We start from the raw sequence: 16,624 nt of genomic DNA on the forward strand, positions 1-16,624 counted from the left end.
TATATACATATACATACATGTACATATATGTATATATATACTATACATATACTACTCAATATACGGTAGCATGTGATTTAGTACTGTATATGTATATATACATATATTGTAATACTGTGTGTAGTTGTATTGTATGTATATTATTATTATATATATATTATATTTGTGTGTGTACGTATATAATGAAAGATTTACATATGTGTTACAATGTAAAGGTATTCAATAACATATATACCATGATGTATAAATTAAATTGTATACTGTTGTGATACTGGGTAATGAAGACCTTATTAATCCGATTTTTAAGTACTACTAAAATATTGCGAAATATTTATACATATTAAGGATGTATATTTAAAAGTTTATTTTCTTTGTTGAAAAGTAAGTTTCCTCGTACCCCCTTATGGTAATGCGCATGCGCGTAGGTATGCCTCAGCTGGTCTTACTCTGCCAGATAATCGGTCACTTTGCCATACCACTTGTTGGAGTGAACACTGTGACCCTCGCCTCGTGAGTAGGAAAGGATTTAATTAATACGCTAATTCGCATAACGTGGTATATTGTAAGCGAACTGAATTCGTTGTTTATATTTATCTCTTGTATTTTCAGTCTTTTTATGTATATTTGCTGACGCCAGGCGCCACGAGACTTTGCTTCACGTGCCCCCCGAGGTTAATCGGAGCAGCGCCAAACTTAAACAAGCCCCGTGACACCTGGGCCGTTTGACACGCTCGCTGGGACGTGGATATTTACATTGATTTTTGTTTTATTTGTTTATATTTGTAAATATATATATGATAATGGTTGACATCCTTTTATACCCCCAATTTAATGAAAGTGAAAGCATAATTAGATAATGTAATCAATTCAAAGACGAAGTACACCATTATAATAAAAGATCCTTTACACATATATGTATATTTATTATCATATATATATATATATATATATATATATATATATATATTCTGTATGTATTATATATATATACACACGTATACATTTTTTTAAACAGCCATTTATTCCACTGCAGGCCATCGGCTTCTTTCAATTCATTGTTGAGAGGTTATTTGGCAGTACCACCCTTGCCTGATTGGATGCCCTTACTAATTAACCGTGGTCCGTCGTGCAAACACTTGTCACGGCGGCGACTTCCCCTACGACACGTGCGTTTGACTTCTCAAGGCGAAATGTCGTTTTCTCGCCGTGAGATCGGACTCGATCCAGGAGTTAGAGCGCACATATATATGTATATGTATCCATATATACTATATATGGATATATACATAAATATATATATATATATTAATCTACCTATTTGTGTGTGCTTGTCTGCATGCCTGTATATATGTATTGAATTATGTCAAGATGGTTCATCATGCACCCAGAAAGATGATTACAAAGATCACGGTGTCTTATCAGTAAAGTAAAAGATAACTTGAATGGGGAGTAGGAGTGAATAAAAGAGAAGGCGATAGAGACCGAGACAGACAAACAAACAAGAATGGAGAGAGATGGGAGGGGGGGGGGCAGATACATATATATACATATATACATATATGCATGTGTATATATAGGCTATATATACATGTATGAATATATATGCACATGTATGAGTAGGTACATATACATATACCTGAACACGCATACATGTGTATATATATACATATATCTATATGTACATAACTATACATATATATTTACTTATACATGCATACATGTATGCATGCACACATTTACACACCCATACTTATATACCTATACACATAAGTATATATATGCATATTTATATATGCATTTTGGATATGCATACACACGTATATATATATATATATATATATATATATATATATATATATATATACAACACAGACACATATGTATATATCTATCTACCTATCTATATATCTACATAGATAGAAAGCAAGAGTAAGACCAATTAATAACTTTGAAATTCACATACCAAAGACCTGCTCATCTTGGCAAAGCGGCGACAAGGCTTTCCACAGCCGAACCCAGCCGCTCTCTCCGCCGCCCGACCAGCTGGCACGCGGTCTGTCGGTCCGTCGGGTTCGCAAAACTGCCCAGACCCGGGATCGAACCGGGGACCTTTAGATCTTCAGTCTAACGCTCTCCCAACTGAGCTATCTAGGCACATAATAAAGTGGAAATAAAGCTCGTATTTATTTGTTACCTGTATTAGTAAAAGGTGTTGATTTCATTTAATAAATGAGTCAATAATGCAACTTCAGTTTTGATGTGTTGTGTCTGTCCGTTATTACCCAGAATCGAGTAACTGACATTGTTAACTATTACCAGCATATATGTCTATTTATTTAACTAACCCTTAATAGATATAACAACGCTCTATCTGCCAGTCTATCATTAATATTAAACTAAAATTATATATATATATATGTATCCACATATATGCACATACATACATATGTGTGTGTGTTTGTGTCTGTGTATTATATATATTTGTTTATGTCTTCATATATATGCATATATATGTGTGTGTGTGTGTGCATGTATCTATGTATTATATATATACATATATCTATTTATATATATGCATATGTATATATCAGTCTATCTATTTGTGTGCGTGTCTGCGTGCCTATTCACGTGTATATATGTGTATAGTAAATTATGTAAAGATAATCAATTATGCACAAAGGTCTTATCAGCACTGTAGAACTAAAGAAAAAAAATATTTTCAATGGGGAGTGGTAGTAAATGAGAGAGAGAGAGACCGAGACAAACAGGCAGACAGACAGGGAGAGAGTGACCGAGACAAATAGGGAAAAAGTGAGAGAGGGCAGACAGACAGGGGGCAGACATATGTATGCAAGTATGTATATACATGTATACGTGTATACACACATGTATGTACATACACACACACGCTCACATATATGTATGTATGTATATGTTCGTTTATTTACATGTACACATATATTTACATATATACTGCCCTATATGTATATATATCTGTATATATGTATGTATATATACACACACGGGGGAGGGGGGGCAGACAGGCATATACATATATACATGTATACATATATGTATATGTGTGTATATATAGGCTTTATATACATATATGTATATACATACACATGTATGAGTAGGTATATATACATATACCTGCACACGCATACATGTGTATTATTATATATACATACATATATCTATATGTACATAAATACATATATATTTACTTATACATGCATACATGCATGCACGCATGCACATTTACACACACATATTTATATACCTATATAAATAAGTATATATATGCATATTTATATATGCATTTTTGTATATGCATACACAGACACACACACGTATATATATATGTATATATATATACACACAACACAGACACATGTGTATATCTATCTACCTATCTCTGTATCTACATAGAAAGTAAGAGTAAGACCAACTAATAACTTTGAAATTCATATACCAAAGACCTGCTCATCTTCGCAAAGCAGCAACAAGTCTCTCCGCAGTGTCTAGTTCTTCAGACATAGAAATACAGAGATAACAGGTGTACCTGAATAGGCTGCATGGATGATGAAGAAAGTGTGAGCCTTGTTGCAAATAATTGTGCGCCTAGATAGCTCAGTTGGGAGAGCGTTAGACTGAAGATCTAAAGGTCCCCGGTTCGATCCCGGGTCTGGGCAGTTTTGCCAACCCGGCGAACCGACAGACCGCGTGCCAGCTGGTCGGGCGGCGGGGAGAACGGCCGGGCTCGGCTGTGGAAAGCCTTGTCGCTGGTTTGCGTGGATGATCAGGTTTCTGATATGAAGACTTAAATATTCCAAATTATTAATTTCCCTCTCATGCTTTCTTTCTCACTGTCTCCACCATTCTCTTTCTCTGTACCTCTCACTCTTTCTCTCCCTCTCCCTTCCTCTCTCTATCTCTCTCGATTTATCTCGCGAGAGGGAAAGAGCGAGAGAAAGCGATAAGGCCTCTCGCAGCCAAGCCCGGCCACTCTCCCCGCCGCCCGACCAGCTGGCACGCGGTCAGCCGGTTCGTCGGGTCGGCAAAACTGCCCAGACCCGGGATCGAACCGGGGACCTTTAGATCTTCAGTCTAACGCTCTCCCAACTGAGCTATCTAGGCGCATAAGAGTGTGTAATAAGGTTCATATTTCTTTATTATCTGTATTAGAAACACCGCCCCCCCCACACACATATATATATATATATACATATTAGATTCAGCTCCGGTTGTGATATGTTGTACCTGTCAGGTTTAACCCAGTCTGCCTATTTGTTTGTCTCCCTGTCTCCCCCTGTCTCTCTCTTTATCTCTCTGTCCACCTCTCTCTCTTTATCTGTCTCTCTTCGTTTCTCTCTCTTATTTGAGAGAAAGAGGAAGAAAGAGGAAGAGAGGAGAGAAGGGAGGAGAGGGGTAGAGAGGGAAGGGAAGGGAGGGAGAGAGGGATATATTTCTGTGTGTTTGCATATATATGTGTATATAAATACAAATATATATACATGCACATACATGTGTGTGTACACATACACACACGCAAACTACACACACACACACAAACATAGAGAGGAGAGGGAGATATATATATATATATTGTTTACATATATGTAAATATACATGTATACATATACATGTGTATACATGTATTTAGATCCACATGTATATGTATATATACATATATATGTACATACTGGTATATATATAGTGTATGTATATATGTATGTATATGTATATGTGTGTGTATACGTACATATGTGTATATACATGTGTTTATTATATATATATATATATATATATATATATATATTTGTGTATGTATTATATATATACACACATATATGCATTTTTTTCAACAGCCATTTATTCCACTGCAGGCCATCGGCCTCTTTCAATTCATTATTGAGAGGTTATTTGGCAGTCCCACCCTTGCCTGATTGGAAGCCCTTACTAATTAACCGTGGTCCGGCGCGCAAACACTTGTGTCACGGCGGCGACTTCCCCTACGACACCTGCGTTTGACTTCTCAAGGCGAAATGTCGTTTTCTCGCCGTGAGATCGGGCTCGAGCCAGCAGTCAGAGCGCACATATATATGTATATATATCCATATATACTATATATGGATATATACATATATATATATATATTATTATTATTAATCTACCTATTTGTGTGTGCTTGTCTGCATGCCTGTATATGTGTATTGAATTATTTCAAGATGGTTCATTATGCACTCGGAAAGATGATTACAAAGATCACGGTGTCTTATCAGTAAAGTAAAAGAGAACTTGAATGGGGAGGAGTGAATAAAAGAGAGGGAGATAGAGACCGAGACATAAACAAACAAGAAGGGAGAGAGATGGGGGGGGGGGGCAGATACATATATACATATATGTATGTATATATAGGCTATTTATACATGTATATATATACACACATGTATGAGTAGGTATATATACATATACCTGCTCACGCATACATGTATATATACACACATATATCTATATGTACATAAATATACATATTTACTTATACATGCATATATGCATGCACGCACGCACATTTACACACACATAATTATATACCTATATACACAAGTATATATATGCATACACAGACACACACACACGTGTGTGTATATATATGTATATATACATATATATACATATATATACATATATACACACACAACACAGACACAAGTGTATATATCTACCTATCTATTTATCTACATAGAAATAGGAAAAAAGTGAGAGAGAGCAGACAGACAGACAGGGGGCAGACATATGTATGCAAGTATGTATATACATGTATATGTGTATACACACATGTATGTACGTACACACACACGCTCACATATATGTATGTATGTATATGTTCGTTTATTTACATGTACACATATATTTACATATATATTGCCCTATATGTATATATATCTGTATATATGTATATATATATATATTATGTATATCGTTTATTTATATGCACATACATGTATACATATATTCATGTATATATGCATAAATATACTATTTATATATCATTTAATCATGTATATATGTATGTTTATATATACATATACATATATGTATATATATACATATACATATACCTACTCACATATACGTGTATGCATGTGTATTTAGATACACATGTATATGTATATATACATATATATGTACATACTGTATGTATGTACTGTATGTATATATGTATGTATATGTATATATATATGTGTGTGTATACGTATATATATGATAAGATATGTACATATGTGTATTTACATATATGTATATTTATTATCATATATATATATTTCTGTATGTATTATATATATATATATATACACACGTATACATTTTTTTCAACAGCCATTTATTCCACTGCAGGCCATCGGCTTCTTTCAATTCATTGTTGAGAGGTTATTTGGCAGTACCACCCTTGCCTGATTGGATGCCCTTACTAACCTTGGCCCGGCGCGCAAATACTTGTGTCACGGCGGCGACTTCCCCTACGACACCTGCGTTTGACTTCTCAAGGCGATATGTCGTTTTCTCGCCGTGAGATCGGGCTCGAGCTAGCAGTCAGAGCGCACATATATATGTATATATATCCATATATACTTTATCTAGATATATACATAAATATATATATACATATATTATTAATCTACCTATTTGTGTGTGCTTGTCTGCATGCCTGTACATGTGTGTATTGAATTATGTCAAGATGGTTCATTATGTACCCAGAGAGATGATTACAAAGATCATGGTGTCTTTTCAGTAAAGTAAAAGATAACTTGAATGGGGAGTAGGAGTGAATAAAAGAGAGGGAGATAGAGACCGAGACAGACAAACAAACAAGAATGGAGAGAGATCGGGGGGGGGGGTAGACAGGCAGATACATATATACATGTATACATATATGTATATGTGTGTTATATAGGCTTTATATACATGTATGTATATACATACACATGTATCTATGCAGGTATATATACATATACCTGCACACGCATACATGTGTATATATATGCATATATCTATATGTACATAAATACATATGTATTTATTTATACATGCATGCACGCATGCACATTTACACACACATATTTATATACCTATATAAATAAGTATATATATGCATATTTATATATGCATTTTTGTATATGCATACACAGACACATACACGTATATATATATGTATATATATATATACACACACACAACACAGACACATGTTTATATCTATCTACCTATCTATATATCTACATAGAAAGCAGGAGTAAGACCAACTAATAACTTTGAAATTCATAGACCTGCTCATCTTCGCAAAGCAGCAACAAGTCTCTCCGCAGTGTCTAGTTCTTCAGACATAGAAATACAGAGATAACAGGTGTACCTGAATAGGCTGCATGGATGATGAAGAAAGTGTGAGCCTTGTTGCAAATAATTGTGCGCCTAGATAGCTCAGTTGGGAGAGCGTTAGACTGAAGATCTAAAGGTCCCCGGTTCGATCCCGGGTCTGGGCAGTTTTGCCAACCCGGCGAACCGACAGACCGCGTGCCAGCTGGTCGGGCGGCGGGGAGAACGGCCGGGCTCGGCTGTGGAAAGCCTTGTAGCTGGTTGCGTGGATGATCAGGTTTTTGATATGAAGACTTAAATATTCCAAATCAATTTCCCTCTCATGCTTTCTTTCTCTCTGTCACCACCATTCTCTTTCTCTGTACCTCTCACACTCTTTCTCTCCCTCTCCCTTCCTCTCTCTATCTCTCTCGATTTATCTCGCGAGAGGGAAAGAGCGAGAGAAAGCGATAAGGCCTCTCGCAGCCAAGCCCGGCCACTCTCCCCGCCGCCCGACCAGTTGGCACGCGGTCAGTCGGTTCGCCGGGTATGACAAAACTGCCCAGACCCGGGATCGAACCGGGGACCTTTAGATCTTCAGTCTAACGCTCTCCCAACTGAGCTATCTAGGCGCATAAGAGTGTATAATAAGGTTCATATTTCTTTATTATCTGTATTAGAACCCCCCCCCCATATATATATATATATATATATATATATATTAGATTCAGCTCCGGTTGTGATATGTTGTACCTGTCAGGTTTAACCCAGTCTGCCTATTTGTTTGTCTCCCTGTCTCCCTCTGTCTCTCTCTTTATCTCTCTGTCCACCTCTCTCTCTCTTTATCTGTCTCTCTTCCTTTCTTATTTGAGAGAAAAAGGAAGAAAGAGGAAGAGAGGAGAGAAGGGAGGAGAGGGGTAGAGAGGGAAGGGAAGGGAGGGAGAGAGGGATATATGTCTGTGTGTTTGCATATATATATGTGTATATAAATACAAATATATATACATGCACATACATGTGTGTGTACACATACACGCAAACCACACACACACACACACAAACATAGAAAGAGAGGAGAGGGATGTATATATATATATTTTGTTTACACATATGTAAATATACATGTGTATACATGTATTTAGATCCACATGTATATGTATATATACATATATATGTACATACTGTGTGTATATATATAGTGTATGTATATATGTATGTATATGTATATATATGTGTGTGCATACGTACATATGTGTATGTACATATGTGTATTTATATATGTGTGTTTATTATTATTATATATATATATATATATATATATATATATATATATATATATATATTTGTGTATGTATTATATATATACACACATATATGCATTTTTTTCAACAGCCATTTATTCCACTGCAGGCCATCGGCCTCTTTCAATTCATTATTGAGAGGTTATTTGGCAGTACCACCCTTGCCTGATTGGAAGCCCTTACTAATTAACCGTGGTCCGGCGTGCAAACACTTGTGTAACGGCGGCGACTTCCCCTACGACACCTGCGTTTGACTTCTCAAAGCGAAATGTCGTTTTCTCGCCGTGAGATCGGGCTCGAGCCAGATCTTCAGTCTAACGCTCTCCCAACTGAGCTATCTAGGCACATATTTGGATAAATGCTCGTATTTATTTAACATCTGTATTAGTAAATGTTGTTGATTACATTTAATAAATGAGTCAATAAAGCAACTTCAGTTCTGATGTGTTGTGTCTGTCCGTTATTACCCAGTATTGAATAACTGTCATTGTTAACTATTGCCAGCATATATGTCTATTTAGCTAACTACCCCTGTATTGATTTAACTACGCTCTATCTGCCCGTCTGTCTCATTATATATGTGTAAACACATATACACATGCATACATATATACAAATATATATTTATGTGTGTGTATTTGTGTCTGTATTATATATTTGTTTATGTAATCATATATATGCATATATATACATATATATGTATGTGTGTGTGTGTGTGTGTGCATATATCTATGTATTATATATATATATTGATTTATCTATGTATATATGTATGTATGTATATATATATATCAGTCTATTTGTGTTCGTGACTTGCGTGCCTTTTCACATGTATATGTGTACAGTAAATTATGTAAAGATAATTTATTATGCACCCGGTAAGATCGTTAAAAAGGTCTTGTCAGCACTGTAGAACTAAAGAAAAAAATATCTTCAATGGGGAGTGGTAGTAAATGAGAGAGAGAGAGAGACCGAGACAAACAGGCAGACAGACAGGGAGAGAGTGACCGAGACAGACAAATAGGGAAAAAGTGAGAGAGGGCAGACAGACAGAGCAGACAGACAGACAGGGGGCAGACATATGTATGCAAGTATGTATATACATGTATATGTGTATACACATGTGTACGTACACACACACGCTCACATATATGTATGAATGTATATGTTCGTTTATTTACATGTACACATATATTTACATATATACTGCCCTATATGTATATATATGTATATATGTATGTATATATACATGTATATATTATGTATATCGTTTATTTATATGCACACACATGTATACATATATTCATGTATATATATATGTATATACATATACATGTATATATGCTTACCTATACTATTTATATATCATTTAATCATGTATATATGTATATGTGTATATATACATATACATACATACATATATGTATATATATATACATATACCTACTCACATATACGTGTATGCATGTGTATACATGTATTTAGATACACATGTATATGTATATATACATATATATGTACATACTGTATGTATGTAATGTATGTACTAACGTATGTATATGTATATATATGTGTGTGTATACGTATATATTAGAAAAGATATGTACATATGTATATTTATACATGTGTATATTTATTATATATATATATATATATATATATATATATATATGTATTATATATATACACATACATTTTTTTTCAACAGCCATTTATTCCACTGCAGGCCATCGGCCTCTTTCAATTCATTATTGAGAGGTTATTTGGCAGTCCCACCCTTGCCTGATTGGAAGCCCTTACCAATTAACCGTGGTCCGGCGTGCAAACACTTGTGTCACGGCGGCGACTTCCCCTACGACACCTGCGTTTGACTTCTCAAGGCGAAATGTCGTTTTCTCGCCGTGAGATCGGGCTCGAGCTAGCAGTCAGAGCGCACATATATATGTATATATATCCATATATACTTTATCTAGATATATACATAAATATATATATACATATATTATTAATCTACCTATTTGTGTGTGCTTGTCTGCATGCCTGTACATGTGTGTATTGAATTATGTCAAGATGGTTCATTATGTACCCAGAGAGATGATTACAAAGATCATGGTGTCTTTTCAGTAAAGTAAAAGATAACTTGAATGGGGAGTAGGAGTGAATAAAAGAGAGGGAGATAGAGACCGAGACAGATAAGCAAACAAGAATGGAGATAGATCGGGGGGGGGGGTGTAGACAGGCAGATACATATATACATGTATACATATATGTATATGTGTGTGTATATAGGCTTTATATACATGTATGTATATACATACACATGTATCTATGCAGGTATATATACATATACCTGCACACGCATACATGTGTATATATATGCATATATCTATATGTACATAAATACATATGTATTTATTTATACATGCATGCACGCATGCACATTTACACACACATATTTATATACCTATATAAATAAGTATATATATGCATATTTATATATGCATTTTTGTATATGCATACACAGACACATACACGTATATATATATGTATATATATATATACACACACACAACACAGACACATGTTTATATCTATCTACCTATCTATATATCTACATAGAAAGCAGGAGTAAGACCAACTAATAACTTTGAAATTCATAGACCTGCTCATCTTCGCAAAGCAGCAACAAGTCTCTCCGCAGTGTCTAGTTCTTCAGACATAGAAATACAGAGATAACAGGTGTACCTGAATAGGCTGCATGGATGATGAAGAAAGTGTGAGCCTTGTTGCAAATAATTGTGCGCCTAGATAGCTCAGTTGGGAGAGCGTTAGACTGAAGATCTAAAGGTCCCCGGTTCGATCCCGGTCTGGGCAGTTTTGCCAACCCGGCGAACCGACAGACCGCGTGCCAGCTGGTCGGGCGGCGGGGAGAACGGCCGGGCTCGGCTGTGGAAAGCCTTGTAGCTGGTTGCGTGGATGATCAGGTTTTTGATATGAAGACTTAAATATTCCAAATCAATTTCCCTCTCATGCTTTCTTTCTCTCTGTCACCACCATTCTCTTTCTCTGTACCTCTCACACTCTTTCTCTCCCTCTCCCTTCCTCTCTCTATCTCTCTCGATTTATCTCGCGAGAGGGAAAGAGCGAGAGAAAGCGATAAGGCCTCTCGCAGCCAAGCCCGGCCACTCTCCCCGCCGCCCGACCAGTTGGCACGCGGTCAGTCGGTTCGCCGGGTATGACAAAACTGCCCAGACCCGGGATCGAACCGGGGACCTTTAGATCTTCAGTCTAACGCTCTCCCAACTGAGCTATCTAGGCGCATAAGAGTGTATAATAAGGTTCATATTTCTTTATTATCTGTATTAGAACCCCCCCCCCCATATATATATATATATATATATATATATATTAGATTCAGCTCCGGTTGTGATATGTTGTACCTGTCAGGTTTAACCCAGTCTGCCTATTTGTTTGTCTCCCTGTCTCCCTCTGTCTCTCTCTTTATCTCTCTGTCCACCTCTCTCTCTCTTTATCTGTCTCTCTTCCTTTCTTATTTGAGAGAAAAAGGAAGAAAGAGGAAGAGAGGAGAGAAAGGAGAGGGGTAGAGAGGGAAGGGAAGGGAGGGAGAGAGGGATATATGTCTGTGTGTTTGCATATATATATGTGTATATAAATACAAATATATATACATGCACATACATGTGTGTGTACACATACACGCAAACCACACACACACACACACAAACATAGAAAGAGAGGAGAGGGATGTATATATATATATTTTGTTTACACATATGTAAATATACATGTGTATACATGTATTTAGATCCACATGTATATGTATATATACATATATATGTACATACTGTGTGTATATATATAGTGTATGTATATATGTATGTATATGTATATATATGTGTGTGCATACGTACATATGTGTATGTACATATTTGTATTTATATATGTGTTTATTATTATTATATATATATAATATATATATATATATATATATATATATATTTGTGTATGTATTATATATATACACACATATATGCATTTTTTCAACAGCCATTTATTCCACTGCAGGCCATCGGCCTCTTTCAATTCATTATTGAGAGGTTATTTGGCAGTACCACCCTTGCCTGATTGGAAGCCCTTACTAATTAACCGTGGTCCGGCGTGCAAACACTTGTGTAACGGCGGCGACTTCCCCTACGACACCTGCGTTTGACTTCTCAAAGCGAAATGTCGTTTTCTCGCCGTGAGATCGGGCTCGAGCCAGATCTTCAGTCTAACGCTCTCCCAACTGAGCTATCTAGGCACATATTTGGATAAATGCTCGTATTTATTTAACATCTGTATTAGTAAATGTTGTTGATTACATTTAATAAATGAGTCAATAAAGCAACTTCAGTTCTGATGTGTTGTGTCTGTCCGTTATTACCCAGTATTGAATAACTGTCATTGTTAACTATTGCCAGCATATATGTCTATTTAGCTAACTACCCCTGTATTGATTTAACTACGCTCTATCTGCCCGTCTGTCTCATTATATATGTGTAAACACATATACACATGCATACATATATACAAATATATATTTATGTGTGTGTATTTGTGTCTGTATTATATATTTGTTTATGTATACATATATATGCATATATATACATATATATGTATATGTGTGTGTGTGTGTGCATATATCTATGTAGTATATATATATTGATTTATCTATGTATATATGTATGTATGTATATATATATATCAGTCTATTTGTGTTCGTGACTTGCGTGCCTTTTCACATGTATATGTGTACAGTAAATTATGTAAAGATAATTTATTATGCACCCGGTAAGATCGTTAAAAGGTCTTGTCAGCACTGTAGAACTAAAGAAAAAATATCTTCAATGGGGAGTGGTAGTAAATGAGAGAGAGAGAGAGACCGAGACAAACAGGCAGACAGACAGGGAGAGAGTGACCGAGACAGACAATAGGGAAAAGTGAGAGAGGGCAGACAGACAGAGCAGACAGACAGACAGGGGGCAGACATATGTATGCAAGTATGTATATACATGTATATGTGTATACACATGTGTACGTACACACACACGCTCACATATATGTATGAATGTATATGTTCGTTTATTTACATGTACACATATATTTACATATATACTGCCCTATATGTATATATATGTATATATGTATGTATATATACATGTATATATTATGTATATCGTTTATTTATATGCACACACATGTATACATATATTCATGTATATATATATGTATATACATATACATGTATATATGCTTACCTATACTATTTATATATCATTTAATCATGTATATATGTATATGTGTATATATACATATACATACATACATATATGTATATATATATACATATACCTACTCACATATACGTGTATGCATGTGTATACATGTATTTAGATACACATGTATATGTATATATACATATATATGTACATACTGTATGTATGTAATGTATGTACTAACGTATGTATATGTATATATATGTGTGTGTATACGTATATATTAGAAAAGATATGTACATATGTATATTTATACATGTGTATATTTATTATATATATATATATATATATATATGTATTATATATATACACATACATTTTTTTTCAACAGCCATTTATTCCACTGCAGGCCATCGGCCTCTTTCAATTCATTATTGAGAGGTTATTTGGCAGTCCCACCCTTGCCTGATTGGAAGCCCTTACCAATTAACCGTAGTTCGGCGTGCAAACACTTGTGTCACGGCGGCGACTTCCCCTACGACACCTGCGTTTGACTTCTCAAGGCGAAATGTCGTTTTCTCGCCGTGAGATCGGGCTCGAGCCAGCAGTCAGAGCGCACATATATATGTATATATATCCATATATACTATATATGGATATATACATATATATATTATTAATCTACTTATTTGTGTGTGCTTGTCTGCATGCCTGTATATGTGTGTATTATGTCAAGATGGTTCATCATGCACCCAGAAAGATGATTACAAAGATCACGGTGTCTTATCAGTAAAGTAAAAGAGAACTTGAATGGGGAGTAGGAGTGAATAAAAGAGAAGGAGATAGAGACCGAGACATAAACAAACAAAAAGGGAGAGGGATGGGGGGGCAGATACATATATACATATATGTGCATATATATATATATATATAGGCTATATATACATGTATATATATATATACACATGTATGAGTAGGTATATATACATATACCTGAACACGCATACATGTATATATGCACACATATATCTATATATACATAAATATACATATTTACTTATACATGTATATATGCATGCACGCACGCACATTTACACACACATACTTATATACCTATATACACAAGTATATATATGCATTTTTGTATATGCATACACAGACACACACGTATATATATATATATATATATATATATATATATATATATATATCCACACACATAACACACTCAAGTGTATATATCTATCTACCTATCTATTTATCTACATAGAAAGCAAGAGTAAGACCAATTATTAACTTTGAAATTCATATACCAAACTCTTCCCGCAGCCGAACCCAGCCGCTCTCTCCGCCGCCCGACCAGCTGGCACGCGGTCTGTCGGTCCGTCGGGTCCGCAAAACTGCCCAGACCCGGGATCGAACCGGGGACCTTTAGATCTTCAGTCTAACGCTCTCCCAACTGAGCTATCTAGGCACATATTTGGATAAATGCTCGTATTTCTTTATTTATTATCTTTATTAGTAAAAGGTGTTGATTACATTTAATAAATGAGTCAATAAAGCAACTTCAGTTCTGATGTGTCTGTCCGTTATTACCCAGTATTGAATAACTGTCATTGTTAACTATTGCCAGCATATATGTCTATTTACCTAACTAACTCTGTATCGATTTAACTACGCTCTATCTGCCCGTCTGTCTCATTATATGTGTGTATACACATATATTTATACACATGTGTGTGTATTTGTGTCTGTGTATTATATATATTTGTTTATGTATACATATATATGCATATATATACATATATATGTATATGTGTGTGCATATATCTATGTGTATATATATGCATTTATCTATGTATATATGTATATATATATATATATATATATATATATATATATATATATATCAGTCTATTTGTGTTCGTGACTTGCGTGCCTTTTCACGTGTATATGTGTACAGTAAATTATGTAAAGATAATCAGTTATGCACCCGCTATGATCGTTACAAAGGTCTTATCAGCACTGCAGAAGTAAAGAAAAAAATATCTTCAATGGGGAGTGGTAGTAAATGAGAGAGAGAGACCGAGACAGACAGACAGACAGGGAGAGAGTGACCGAGACAGACAAATAGGGAAAAAGGGAGAGAGGGCAGACAGACAGGGGGCAGACATATGTATGCAAGTATGTATATACATGTATATGTGTATACACACATGTATGTACGTACACACACACGCTCACATATATGTATGTATGTATATGTTCGTTTATTTAATGTACACATATATTTACATATATAGTGCCCTATATGTATATATATCTGTATATATGTATGTATATATACATGTATATATATAATGTATATCGTTTATTTATATGCACACACATGTATACATATATTCATGTATATATGTGTATATACATATACATGTACATATGCATACATATACTATTTGTATATCATTTAATCATGTATATATGTCTATGTGTACATATACATATACATATACCTACTCACATATACGTGTATGTATGTATACATACTTATAGACACGCATACAGACAGGCATACTCACATGCACTCACACGCTTACGCACACAAATCATACTCATATGTGCATATATATATACTGCACAACAAAACATTTAAGTGTGTATGCGTATATTTATACACAGTATATGCGCGCG

General features: G+C 35.0%; 7 non-coding genes across 7 annotated transcripts; 2 read left to right on the forward strand and 5 right to left on the reverse strand.

Annotated features, from left to right (window-relative positions):
• Positions 1-2,081: 2,081 nt before the first annotated feature.
• On the reverse strand, positions 2,082-2,154 carry Trnaf-gaa. The gene has a single exon. It is a non-coding gene; the product is annotated as a tRNA-Phe (tRNA).
• A 1,468-nt stretch (positions 2,155-3,622) lies between these two features.
• On the forward strand, positions 3,623-3,695 carry Trnaf-gaa. The gene has a single exon. It is a non-coding gene; the product is annotated as a tRNA-Phe (tRNA).
• A 372-nt stretch (positions 3,696-4,067) lies between these two features.
• Positions 4,068-4,140, reverse strand: Trnaf-gaa. The gene has a single exon. It is a non-coding gene; the product is annotated as a tRNA-Phe (tRNA).
• Positions 4,141-7,471: 3,331 nt separating this feature from the next.
• On the forward strand, positions 7,472-7,544 carry Trnaf-gaa. The gene has a single exon. It is a non-coding gene; the product is annotated as a tRNA-Phe (tRNA).
• Positions 7,545-7,915: 371 nt separating this feature from the next.
• On the reverse strand, positions 7,916-7,988 carry Trnaf-gaa. The gene has a single exon. It is a non-coding gene; the product is annotated as a tRNA-Phe (tRNA).
• A 3,914-nt stretch (positions 7,989-11,902) lies between these two features.
• Positions 11,903-11,975, reverse strand: Trnaf-gaa. The gene has a single exon. It is a non-coding gene; the product is annotated as a tRNA-Phe (tRNA).
• Positions 11,976-15,334: 3,359 nt separating this feature from the next.
• On the reverse strand, positions 15,335-15,407 carry Trnaf-gaa. The gene has a single exon. It is a non-coding gene; the product is annotated as a tRNA-Phe (tRNA).
• Positions 15,408-16,624: the final 1,217 nt, after the last annotated feature.

This window comes from Penaeus monodon, chromosome 26, assembly GCF_015228065.2.
Source record: "Penaeus monodon isolate SGIC_2016 chromosome 26, NSTDA_Pmon_1, whole genome shotgun sequence".
NCBI classification, from domain to species: Eukaryota; Metazoa; Arthropoda; class Malacostraca; order Decapoda; family Penaeidae; genus Penaeus; species Penaeus monodon.